Source organism: Vigna angularis, chromosome 8, assembly GCF_016808095.1.
Source record: "Vigna angularis cultivar LongXiaoDou No.4 chromosome 8, ASM1680809v1, whole genome shotgun sequence".
Lineage (NCBI taxonomy): Eukaryota > Viridiplantae > Streptophyta > Magnoliopsida > Fabales > Fabaceae > Vigna > Vigna angularis.
The window spans coordinates 19,995,346-20,007,041 of NC_068977.1; the positions used below are offsets into that span (position 1 = coordinate 19,995,346).

At 30.3% G+C, this 11,696-nt stretch overlaps 1 non-coding gene across 1 annotated transcript; it reads left to right on the plus strand.

Moving 5' to 3' along the window:
* The first annotated feature begins 9,040 nt into the window (after window positions 1-9,040).
* On the plus strand, window positions 9,041-9,113 carry TRNAR-UCU (transfer RNA arginine (anticodon UCU)). The gene has a single exon. It is a non-coding gene; the product is annotated as a tRNA-Arg (tRNA).
* Window positions 9,114-11,696: the final 2,583 nt, after the last annotated feature.

Consider the following 11,696-nt stretch of genomic DNA (forward strand, 5'->3'; position numbering starts at 1 on the left):
TCTGAGTGTGTGGTCAAGATTAACTATCTAGTGATTGATGTGTCATCTTAAACCCACATTTTGTTTGGTGATAAATCTTTTATGCATCCAAACTGTTCAGATGTTGTGCTCATGCTCAGGAAGAATGGAGCTTCTATATTTTGAAAGTACACGCCCACCTTTGCTAAAAACTGACTCTGATGCCACTGTAGTAATGAGAATACTAAACACATCTCTAGCCATTATAGACAATATGGCAAACTTTTTCTCATTAGTCTTCCAATATTTGAGCACATCAAAATCTTCACCGTCTTCATCATCATCTATTGTTGGTTCATCTAAATAAACCTCTATCTCGTTCTTTTCAATGATAGATTTTGATTCATTCTGATACATTTTAAAATCCTACAATGCATTACATATTAATTATCAAAACAAAACTAGAAAAAATGAAAATAAAAATAAAATTGAACATAAATATAAAATGCTTACCGAAATAATCCTTGATCTCTTAAACTTTTTCCCTTCAGTATTGGACTAAGACATCAAGATGGATTCAGTAGGTGATTGGGAAAGAGAAACACTAGAGGTAGAAAAGTTCTTTACATATTCTTTAAATAACCTCTTGAACTTCTCTAACACTTTCTATGTTTTCTCTGCATAGGTTAGAGGATCCAATTTTTTATAACAATATGTTATAAAATCAACCTTTAGTCGTGGATCAAGAATAGCTCCAAAAGCTAACCCAATACTATACTCCTTCCAATACTTTTGAAACTTTTCTTTCATATTACAAGCCATATCCTTTAAGCTGACATCTTCATTCAACAAATCCTCTTCAATGATGAGCTGAATTTTCCAAATTTGCATAAAATACAAGTTTGAAGTGGGATAAGATGAACCAGACATCATGTTTGTAATCTCATAAAATGGTTCTAAGAATTGACATATTTTCTCTCCCCTATTCCATTCCTTAGAAGATGGACAACTTTTATAATTTCAATCAACCACGTTGAGAATTTCAAAAGCTTCCTTATATTTGATTTCACTTTCAAGCATTAAATAGGTTGAATTCCATCTTGTGGTTACATCTAATCTCAAACCCATGCTCATATTTATGCCAACATCACTAACACATTCTTTGAATTAGAGATTTCTTCCATCTGATGATTTAACGTACTTAATACTCTCTCTAATACTATGGAGTGCTTTGTCAATCACCTTTAAACGATCTTGAACTATCAAATTAAGAGTATGAGCACAACATCGTACATGGAAAAACTCACCATCACATAATAAATTTCTATGAACACAAAGATGGCTTTTCAGAATGTCTTGCAAAATATTATTGGCAGAAGCATTATCTAGGGTAATTGAGAAAATTTTCTTATCAATACCCCATTGCTTTAGGCAATAAAACACAACACTTTCTAGCTCAACACCTGTATGTGGTGGTTTCATTCGACAGAAGTTAAGAATCTTACTTGTCAATTTCCAGTTTTCATCAACAAAGTACGCAGTTAGGCAAATATATCCCTCAGAAGTAACTGCAGTCCAAACATCAGAGGTTAAACAAATTCTATTAGGAATCCTAGACATGATTTGCTTAACTTTATCCTTTTGTTCAATGTATTCCTTTTCCACATCTGACACAGTAGTGTTCCTACATTTCATGTCACCATTAGGATTAATGTATTTTATCCACTCTCTGATTCCTTCATATTCAACAAAATTATAAGGAAGACCATGTTTAATTATGGCTCTCGCAAGTAACTTTCGATGAGTCTTTTGATTGATTTTTCGTGTCCCAAACTTTCCTTCTTGATTTAGATCCACATCGAAGTTCGCAATACTTCTACACACATGGACATGTCGACTTAAATGTGAAGTTCCATAATTGTTTTTAGTAACTGGGTTTTTTCCAACTTTGTAGCTATTACCACAATACTTACATGCAGCCTTTTCAATGCCATCCTCATCTTTTCCTATTTTTGTGAAAAACTTCCAAACATTTGAGATTTCCTTTTCATTGGTGGTAGCACTCTCAGATGGACCAAGAGTTTCAGATGCAAGATCATCAACCAAAATCAAAGGGTTACTCTTATGGTGGTCCATATTTAAAAGCTATTGCACACAGCTGCATAGATAAATGAAGAAATATTTCTAATAGGTCTTCAATAAAGATAGCAGGAAAACTGCTTTTGAAAAGGGAAAGACGTGACCCAAAAAACAACTCGTTAAACTTAAAAACGATTAGCCATAGCTGGGATGAGAAAGGGCGTTCCCCCCCCCCCCCCCCCAAACAATAAAACTATTCTTCAGTTTGTCCAATATGTATCTGCTCTTATTTCAGCAACTATTGGAGGTGTGTATATATTCTACTTGTTTCTTGATCTATTGGTACCTACTTTAACTATTGGTTTTGGGCAAGTTCATTTCATTGCATCTTCTTTTTAAGGGATAAATGAACTAAAAGAGACAAAAAAGAGGCATTAATTGGGTCCAAGACTCTTGAAGCAACTATTGAAAAGACCTTATGCATCAATGACGGGAAGAGGGAGTGTAACATCCCAAAAATCTCATACTTAAAATTTCATAGTTGATATGTATTGTTACTTACATTTACGGTAACATCCCGTAATCTCACCCTTTAAAAATTTTATTGTTGATATATGTCTATACATGTTGTAAAAAAAATCCTAACTTGAGTTCTTCTACTTTATTCTTCTATCTTTCCCTTCCTTGGCACTGAGTCAAACGATATTCCTTCATCTGCTCCCGTATAACGAATTATACGATCATCGCACATACCCAAACACAAACAAGTAGGGGTGAGCTAGACAAAAAAGCATGTTATACAACCTCATACGACATGCAAAAATAATCACTCAAACATGGTAAAATCACATCACAGGACTTGTTACTTTATAAACTGACTCGACTTGTTACTTTATAAACCGACTCGACTTGTTACTTTATAAACCGACTCTACTTGTTACTTTATAAACTGACTCATCCGGACTAGAATGATTACTGAGCTATGGAGGGTCTTGCACTCGTGGTGGCTTATGAAACTTGGGCTCCCCCACCCTACCACACTCACGAGGTTAATCCGTTATCACTCACCCTAGGCCACACTAGAAGCACCCAAGACTAGGACCTCTTGCTACTCCTCACCACATGGTTCAATCCTCTCTACGTGAGAAGAAAGACCATTGAAGTTTCAGGATGACCCCCAAAACTGAGCTACCATGCAATCATTCTACACACCACCACCATGTATCCTCTCCTTGAGGATAATGAAATTACGTCAATGAACCATACTGTTACTTTGAAACTTAACCCAAGACATGAATAACCAGATACCATCATATTATCACGGTGAATCCAACATATTTCATACATTCACATACTTCCCACATAAATCACATCATACTATGCATTCCAAACATTCCACTCTTCAAAATACAACTACACATACAATTTAAGAATATAATTATTCAAGAATTTACTCAATTCAAATAAATTTACTATTTCGTAAAAACATTACTCTTCACTCATATCATTAATTAAATATTTGAACCCATCAAACTAATTAAGAACATGTTTAGATCATGTGGTAAAATTTTTAGTCCAATCCAACGGTTAATAAGGTAGAACTCATAATTTTTGTATAAATGGTCCAAAACAGAAATTAAGCAATATTAAGATCCTTCAGAAGATACGAAATTAATATCTCTAAATCGGTAACTCCAATTTCCAATCTGAACGGTCAAAGTAATTCACTATGTGTTAGAAACTACATATTAAAATTTCTGGTTGATCTAACGGTTAACTAGATAGATATTGAGGTTTTACCGAGGTAACTCAGGGACAAAATTTTAAGTGGTTTTCATTTATACTCAAAATGCGGAACAAATGCCTCTTAACACATACATCTAATTACAAATCTGAACGGTCAAGATGACTTAATATGTCTTATGAACTACATACTAAAGTTTGGGCTCAATCTAACAGTCAAATAGGCCAGCATCTATATTTTACCGAGGGGACTCAGTAACTAAATTATAGGGGTAATTAATTTACTCAAACATGTAGGATTTATTTCTCCAAGTAGAGACTTCTAATTGATGATCCGAACGGTCAAAGTGAAGAAATAGGTCTTAGGATTCATATATTAAATTTTTAGTTAAATCCAATGGTAAAAACAATTAAAAGGAAGGTTTTACCACAGTAATTCAAAAATAAGAAAATTATAATCATGAAAACTAAATTTATACAAATGAATAGATAACTACCATTACCAAATTTTTAACATATTCATAACTCATATTCATGATCATAACATGTATAAAAATCATATATAAGAAGGATTAGCTCCCCTACCTCAATTCCAGACTTAATCTCGTGCTTAGAAATTGTTTCCCGAAAACTTCCGGAATTTCCCCTTTGCAACTAGAATTTCCTCCAACTCTCTTCTCTCCAAATTTTTCTAAATTTTTGGTGCAAGTTTTAGCCTTCCCATGCTTGCAATTTATAGTCCAAAAATTTTACTATTCATCATTTTTTTTAATATTATTTATTATTTTAATTTCACCACTTACATAATGGATTCACCACTTACATAATGGATTCCTTAATAATGAATTCAAATATGAATGTTTTCTCCATTAAATTTTATTATTATTTTTTTTTTACAAAGAGGTAGAAAAGAGTTTGAACCCATCACCAAAATTTTCAACCAATTAAGTTACCAAAATTTCTTATTTAACTTTACATATTTTATAAACTTATTATATTTTTCATTCACAAAGAAATTTATTACTACTAGTAATAAAATTGTTACTATTAAGGTACATATTTTTCTTGGGTCTTACAGGGAGTGTACCCTGTGATATAACAATTGATGCAGATATGTATAATGTGTATAATTTTTATAAAGGTATCTATCTATCTATATAACACTTTTCTAACTAACTACATTTCTTCCCATTTTGTCAAAACTATCTTAATCTCCCTTATCACACCCATCTTAATCACACTTACCATTTATTGTAGAGTTAAATGTTACAGAAATAAAACAAAAATCAAATCTAGATAATATTTCCAGATAAATAAACTCATTTCATTTTAAAGTGTATCATCAGTGTGTAATGAGAGGGACAAAAATAATCATCCATGAGTTCAAATGTCAAAGGCAATGACTGTGTTGGTATTCAATTGCAGTCTCAAATACAAGATAGTTCGGAATAACTAAGATTGAAAAACATACACGATCATTTAAATGAGGGACACAGAGAAACAAGAGCATTTAAAGGATTTATATATACATATAAAACATAAACGAAAGAAAAATCATATAAGCATGCCAGAAAAAAAAAACAGTTGTGGAATTGATGCTGTCATGTTATTTAAAGGTCAAGAAAATGTTCATATATTCACAAGATTAATTTGGTAACCTAATAAAGCTTGAAAAAAACAAACAAACAATACAAAAAAATCATTTAACATAAATTTAATACAATAAAAAATAAAGATAAATATGATTATCTAATAAACTTAGTGAACTAAATATTTGAGTTACAAAAAATGAAGTAAGAAAGCTCAAACAAATGTGGATTATTTCAATTTAAATTCTCAAAAAAGATTCTATGAACGAGTGTGTCTCTTCGCAAAGAATAAAAATAAAGAAAGATATTATATCTTAAAAATCAAACGATCATAATTTTAATGTTTACAAAATAGGAGAAATACAAGAAAAGAAAATTGAATTGTGTTTCAAAATCTTTTTAAAACTTTTCGTAGTATATTATAGCCAAACAATAGTTTGCATGACACACAGTCTATTAGTGAGTTTTCAAAATTATTTTTCACGGATGCTTTCCTCTTTTGGATAATGCAAAATAAATAAGATGCAACATAATATATTAGGAGAAGAAAGATTACTCAATATTTTTATACCAATTAGTATGATAATGTTGACTAGTCAAGTTTCACTATGTATAGATTACTGCTATGAAGTATAAATGAATTGGCTTTTGGCAAATCTTGACTAGTCAAGTTTCACAATTTTAAACACTCTTTACTAGTTTGTTAAAGGTTGAACACAAATTGTGTTCTTACAAAGCTTTTCTGTCTATATAAAATATTTTGACATAATATTCTTCTTTGAAGTGTTTATTTAAGAAAGCGTTTGAATAAAATGGTCATTCTTTGCAATCTCTTTTTTTGGCCAATTAGTAACTTTGAACTCATTTTAAATATCTTCTTCTTGTATGTTTGTTGAGCTTGATAGTTGAAAAACATTAAATTATTTTATGCAACAATAATTGCTCTTTTATTCTTCACACTTTTGCATAACATTTTACTCTAAATCATAGTAATATGCACACTTTACTAGACATTTAGTTATAAAATATTTGAAATATGTTTATGTTAAAAGAATTGGCATATAAAAACTTTAGCTTGTTTTCGAAGAGATTTTTGAATGTAATTGTCTTACACAAATCTTCTTCACAACAAATCATGAAGACATTTTCTACAACACAAAATTAAGCTTCTATAATATTTTTCATGTTTACATTAGCTTAAATTTTGTTTGCACTTTTCTCAACGCTTATCAGACAAAGTGGAAAAAATTATTTGGTATTTTGTCGTCTATTAGAAGATGCAATGGCATAATATGCAATTTTTATACATTGTTTATTGGACACAACTTCTTTATATTTTATACTTTGTTATAATAAGCACTATAACATCGGAGATTAGATTTTACACTAACATATTATGTTAAAGTTTAACCTTTAAATGATTGTAATATAATGTTTTAATCGTTAAAAGAAAACCAACTAAAATATTTGAGATTTAAGTTGCTTTTATCAATTAATATGTAATTTTAATTAATTAAAATAACTTTTTTTTAGTTTTAGCAAATCTAAAAATTTTAGCAGACATTTCAATCTATTAAAATAAATCAAAACAAAAAAGTGAGTTCAAAATATACTAAAAATACTCTATTGTATTAAGATAGAAAGAAACGCTTATTAACAGGAAAAAAAAAACTCAAAAACCATTAACAAAAATAAATTGGACAACACTAAGTCTTCAACCAAAAAATGTTAGGATAAAAAAACTTCAATCATATATTAAAATAGACAAACATAAAATTTTCATATCGTATTCTTTTTTATTCTTACAATTTTTTATGAATATATATATATATATATATATATATATATATATATATATATATATATATATATAATTTTTTATTTTATGTTATCTTTTTATATTATATGAAAATAAGGTAATTAAATTTATTATTTATTATGTATTGTTTTGAAATTATGATGTAATAAAAATTAATTTTATTAGTAAACATTCTTAGAGTAAATTTCAGAGATACTAAATGGTTTTGATTAAGTGCTTACATCAAAGTATAAAAATGTTTTTATATGATCGTAACATATGAGTGTCCATTTGTACAACAAGTGAAGTGACACTAGTGTAGGGAACAGACGTCGGTTATTTTGGCCTTTTAATGTCCGACTTAGAGCCGACGTTTATATGGGTAACATTAATGAGACGTCGGGTTGGAAGGTCCGACGTCTCGTTAGACGTCGGATGTGATCAGACCCGACGTCTACATAGACGTCTGTCTTTCTCATGCCAGACGTCTACATAGACGTCGGACATGGGAGCAACAGACGTCTACATAGACATCGGACGTGCGCATGACCGACGTCTATGGGCCCCTAACGTTTTGACCACTGTAACTCAATGGACGTATGTTTTTGCACTGACAGACGTATATAGACGTCGGGTATGGATTTAACAAACGTCTACTGGGCGTTTTTTTTAAAATTGATTTATTTTTACAATAAAACCATACCTGAAAACCAGAAAATTTATCCAGAACAGTCTACTATAATATATATATCTGCGTTTGAACTAAAGAAAGTTCCACTTAATATAAAAAACAATTCAATACCAAAACTATCAAAATATAAACTTAAACTAAACCTAAGTAATGTAAAAAGTTCCTATCTCCATCTTTGCAGAAGATAAGCTGTCCACTTCTGCCTTATCTGCTTAATTTTTTCCTCTAGTATAGGAGATGTACTCTTGAAGCGCTGCAAAATGAAGAAAGATTCATTAATTATGGTTTCATATATGTTCAAAGATGAATTTGATGTGTAATGTATTGAAGGTAAGCATCATTACCTCATTCCATTGATCTGTAATGGCAGCTCGAATGATTGTCTTAATCCAAGACATGACATAGAAGCCACATTCCCATGAATCTTCCTGCTTGTTACACTAAAATGACAAAGTAAATAGTCAAGAATTTTAGATCATTCAATAACCTAGAAAATGAATTAGAACTATAAATGACTTACAACCTTTGGATACAAAACTTGAACTAGTTGACCTCGGGATTTACCCATAACTCTATTTAGATTGAAAACACAAAGTAATATTAATATAACTATATTTATCATTAAAATTTAAGGTCAACATGAAATTCAAAGTCATTTTTGGAGAAACACTTACCCTTGAAGCATGCTTCTCAAGTCATTTTTCATCCTCCTGTGCAGCGAACAAAACCATATAATTGTACATTGAATAATCCCATTTTGAATAAAAATGGTCTTCCTTATAAGAGTATTAAAAATAGATTCTAAATTTTACCATTTTTATCCTAGTTTGGATGAATTTAAAAGGTTTAAGAGTATTAAAAATAGATTCTAAATTTTAAAAAATAAAATGTTTAAAATTTAAAATTTGTAAACAAAGTTAATTTCAATGTTTAGATATTAATAACATAATATTAGTTTAAATTTTGAAAATGTGGTTGATCCATAAAGTCTATTGTCAACTTAACCATTGCATATTAAACATGTTAAAAATTGACCTATTTTGATTGTTATTTTTTTCATATAATTTAATCTAGTTTATTGGTCCTTCAAATTAGACTAATTTTACCAGCTCTCGTTTCACTTTGTTATTTTAACTCTCCAAACATTATTATATATAATTGATCTGGCTAAATTATTGAGAAGCGCCCATGGCCTAATGGATAAGGCGCCTGACTTCTAATCAGGCGATTGTGGGTTCGAGTCCCACTGGGCGTGTGTTTAGAATTTTTCAATTTTACGTTTCCCTTTTTGTAATTCTATGATTTTTTTAGAATGAAACTTTAATCTAATTATTAATTTCCTATACATTTATGTATTTATTTTTGTTTAATTAAAATTTATACCTAATATATTTATTTAAGTTATAATAAAAAATATTAATTTAAGTAAATTATAAAAAAAATCTTTACAATTGAATATTAAAGGAAAATTACATATATTTTAAATAAGAGAAGAAAAACTAGATAGAAATAGATATTTGATGTGTAAACTATCTAAGATATTTTAAAGTTTAATCTAAAACATAATAGACTTTACATATATTTTAAATAAGAGAAAAAAAAAACTAGACAGAAATAGATATTGTTGTAAACTATCTAAGATATTTTAAAGTTTAATCTAAAATATAACAGAGTTCACATCATCTTCATAAGATCATTTTGTAATAAAAGAAGAAATTTTACACTAAATGGAAATTCTCTACATATATAAAATAAATATTTAAATTATTTAACATGTATTGTAAAAACCTAAAAACGTATTTTAGAAGTCATAGTGGTTTAAAAATAGTGATACCTCATTATGTTAATTTTAAAATGTTTTATTATAAATAATTTTGTTATGAATGAGTTTTATTATTTTAAAACATACTATTTTTTTATAAACTAGTTTTCTAGAGTTTTCTAACTTCTTTTTAGAAGTTCTCGTCCTTTATTAACTTGATTGAAGAACTGAGACCGTAAGATTGAAGAATTGAGACCGTAAAATTGATTCTTATGGTGAGCTTTTTAATTTGGATCGATCAGTTTCTCCATTCGAGTAAGTTGAGTTTCAACCCCTTTTCTTTGGTCATTTCTTATATATGTTGCATGTGGGCTCCACTCAACTTGCATGTGTCTTTTGAATCATAAGTTTGAGTCTCTGTTGATCAGTGGTTTTAATGGTATACCTTGATCGTGTTTATGTTGTTCGTACAAACGGATAGAGCTTCACGTGCGTTTGGTACTGTTTTAGGCTTTTAGAGTGGTTTGGTCATTTATAAGGTAAGGAAAGCTAAATATCATTGTTCTCAAATTCTTATATAATTTGATTTGTGTGTGTATGTTTGATGATTTGTGATTGATTGGAATTACTGTTTTAATTGATTATCTTACTATTGAAATTTGTTTTGAATTTTATGATAGTGTATGGTGTGATATGTTGAAATTGGTAATCTGGTATGGTAGATTTGTTGTGGATAACTTGCTGCTTTGTAATTTGGTTTTGATGATCTGTGCAGAATAAAAGTTATGTGTGGTGAATTGGTATTTTGGCTACTAAACTAGGGTTTAGAATTAAATTGTTGAACTGATTATAAATGAGTCTAAAATTAATGGTTTGAACAGGTGAAATTCTAGAGGACTTATTTCTTGAGTGAGTTTGGAGTTAATTAGGAATTTCAGTTTGTGTCCTTTAAGACTTGGTTAGCTTCTTGTTTTTTTGAAATATGATATTTAAGTATGCTAAGTTTGTAATTAGGTTGTGGTGAATGTTGGGTTGATCTCATGGACTGAGTCATTAACCATTTGAGCAAATTGATATCCAAAGCAAGGTTCAAACATGTTTTCCAAACAATTACAAGTATTCAGATACCAATTTGGTTATTTGGATAAGGCTTGAGTACACACAAATCAAGAATCAGAGTTGTTGGTTTCTGGTGTGCCATTGAGGAGCTTGGAGTGGCGTTGAGCATTGCAAAGACAGAGAGCCACTAGGCTCCAGGGCGTTGAGCGACCAATTTAGGCATGAACGTTGCGAAGATAGTGATCTCTTTGTGCTATAGGTACTAAGGGGGCACTAAGGGTCATTGAGCAATGTGTTCTTTGTGTTATGGGCACTGACAAGGCACTTTGGGTCATTAAGCATTGTACTCTCCTTTTGTTAGGCGCTTTGTGGTAAGAAGTGGCATTGAGCGCCACTTCTCAGCTATAGGTCTGGACCTCTATTTCTCTTAATTCATTAGGTGAGTGGCTTGCTCGTTGGGCATCAGTTTTGGTCTTAAGCATTTGTTTTGAGTTTTCCTTTAAGTTTTACATGCTTCCTAATTTTGATTGGCTTGGAATGTTTTATATAGATTAATTATATCGAGGTGGAACTTGGATATGTTTATGGTTGATAAATATGGTGGTACATATGATGTTGTTTCAAGTATGATATGGAAGTGATGATGAGTTCTTGTTGGTATGGTAACGATGTTTGACATAATTCCATGGGTCTTGTGGTGAGATTTTATGATGGTGTTCAGTAGTGTAATGCATTGATGAAAGGACTCAGTCTTGAAGGTTATCTTGACACTTCAATAATCATCTCAACTTAAGTAGAGAATAAGGGTTATGTCGTGAGAAGTAGTTGGAGTTCCTAGTCTATGGTTTGATTCCTTGACCATATGTGGTATACGGACTAAGCTTGTGTGGTAGTTTAGGTGGACAAGTTGTTTCACCAATACAAGTGCAAAACTCGTCATAGTCTAACATCAATACATGTATCCAGATTGTCAAGTTTAGTATATTTCACTGCATGTGTTTGGATTCATTGATATGA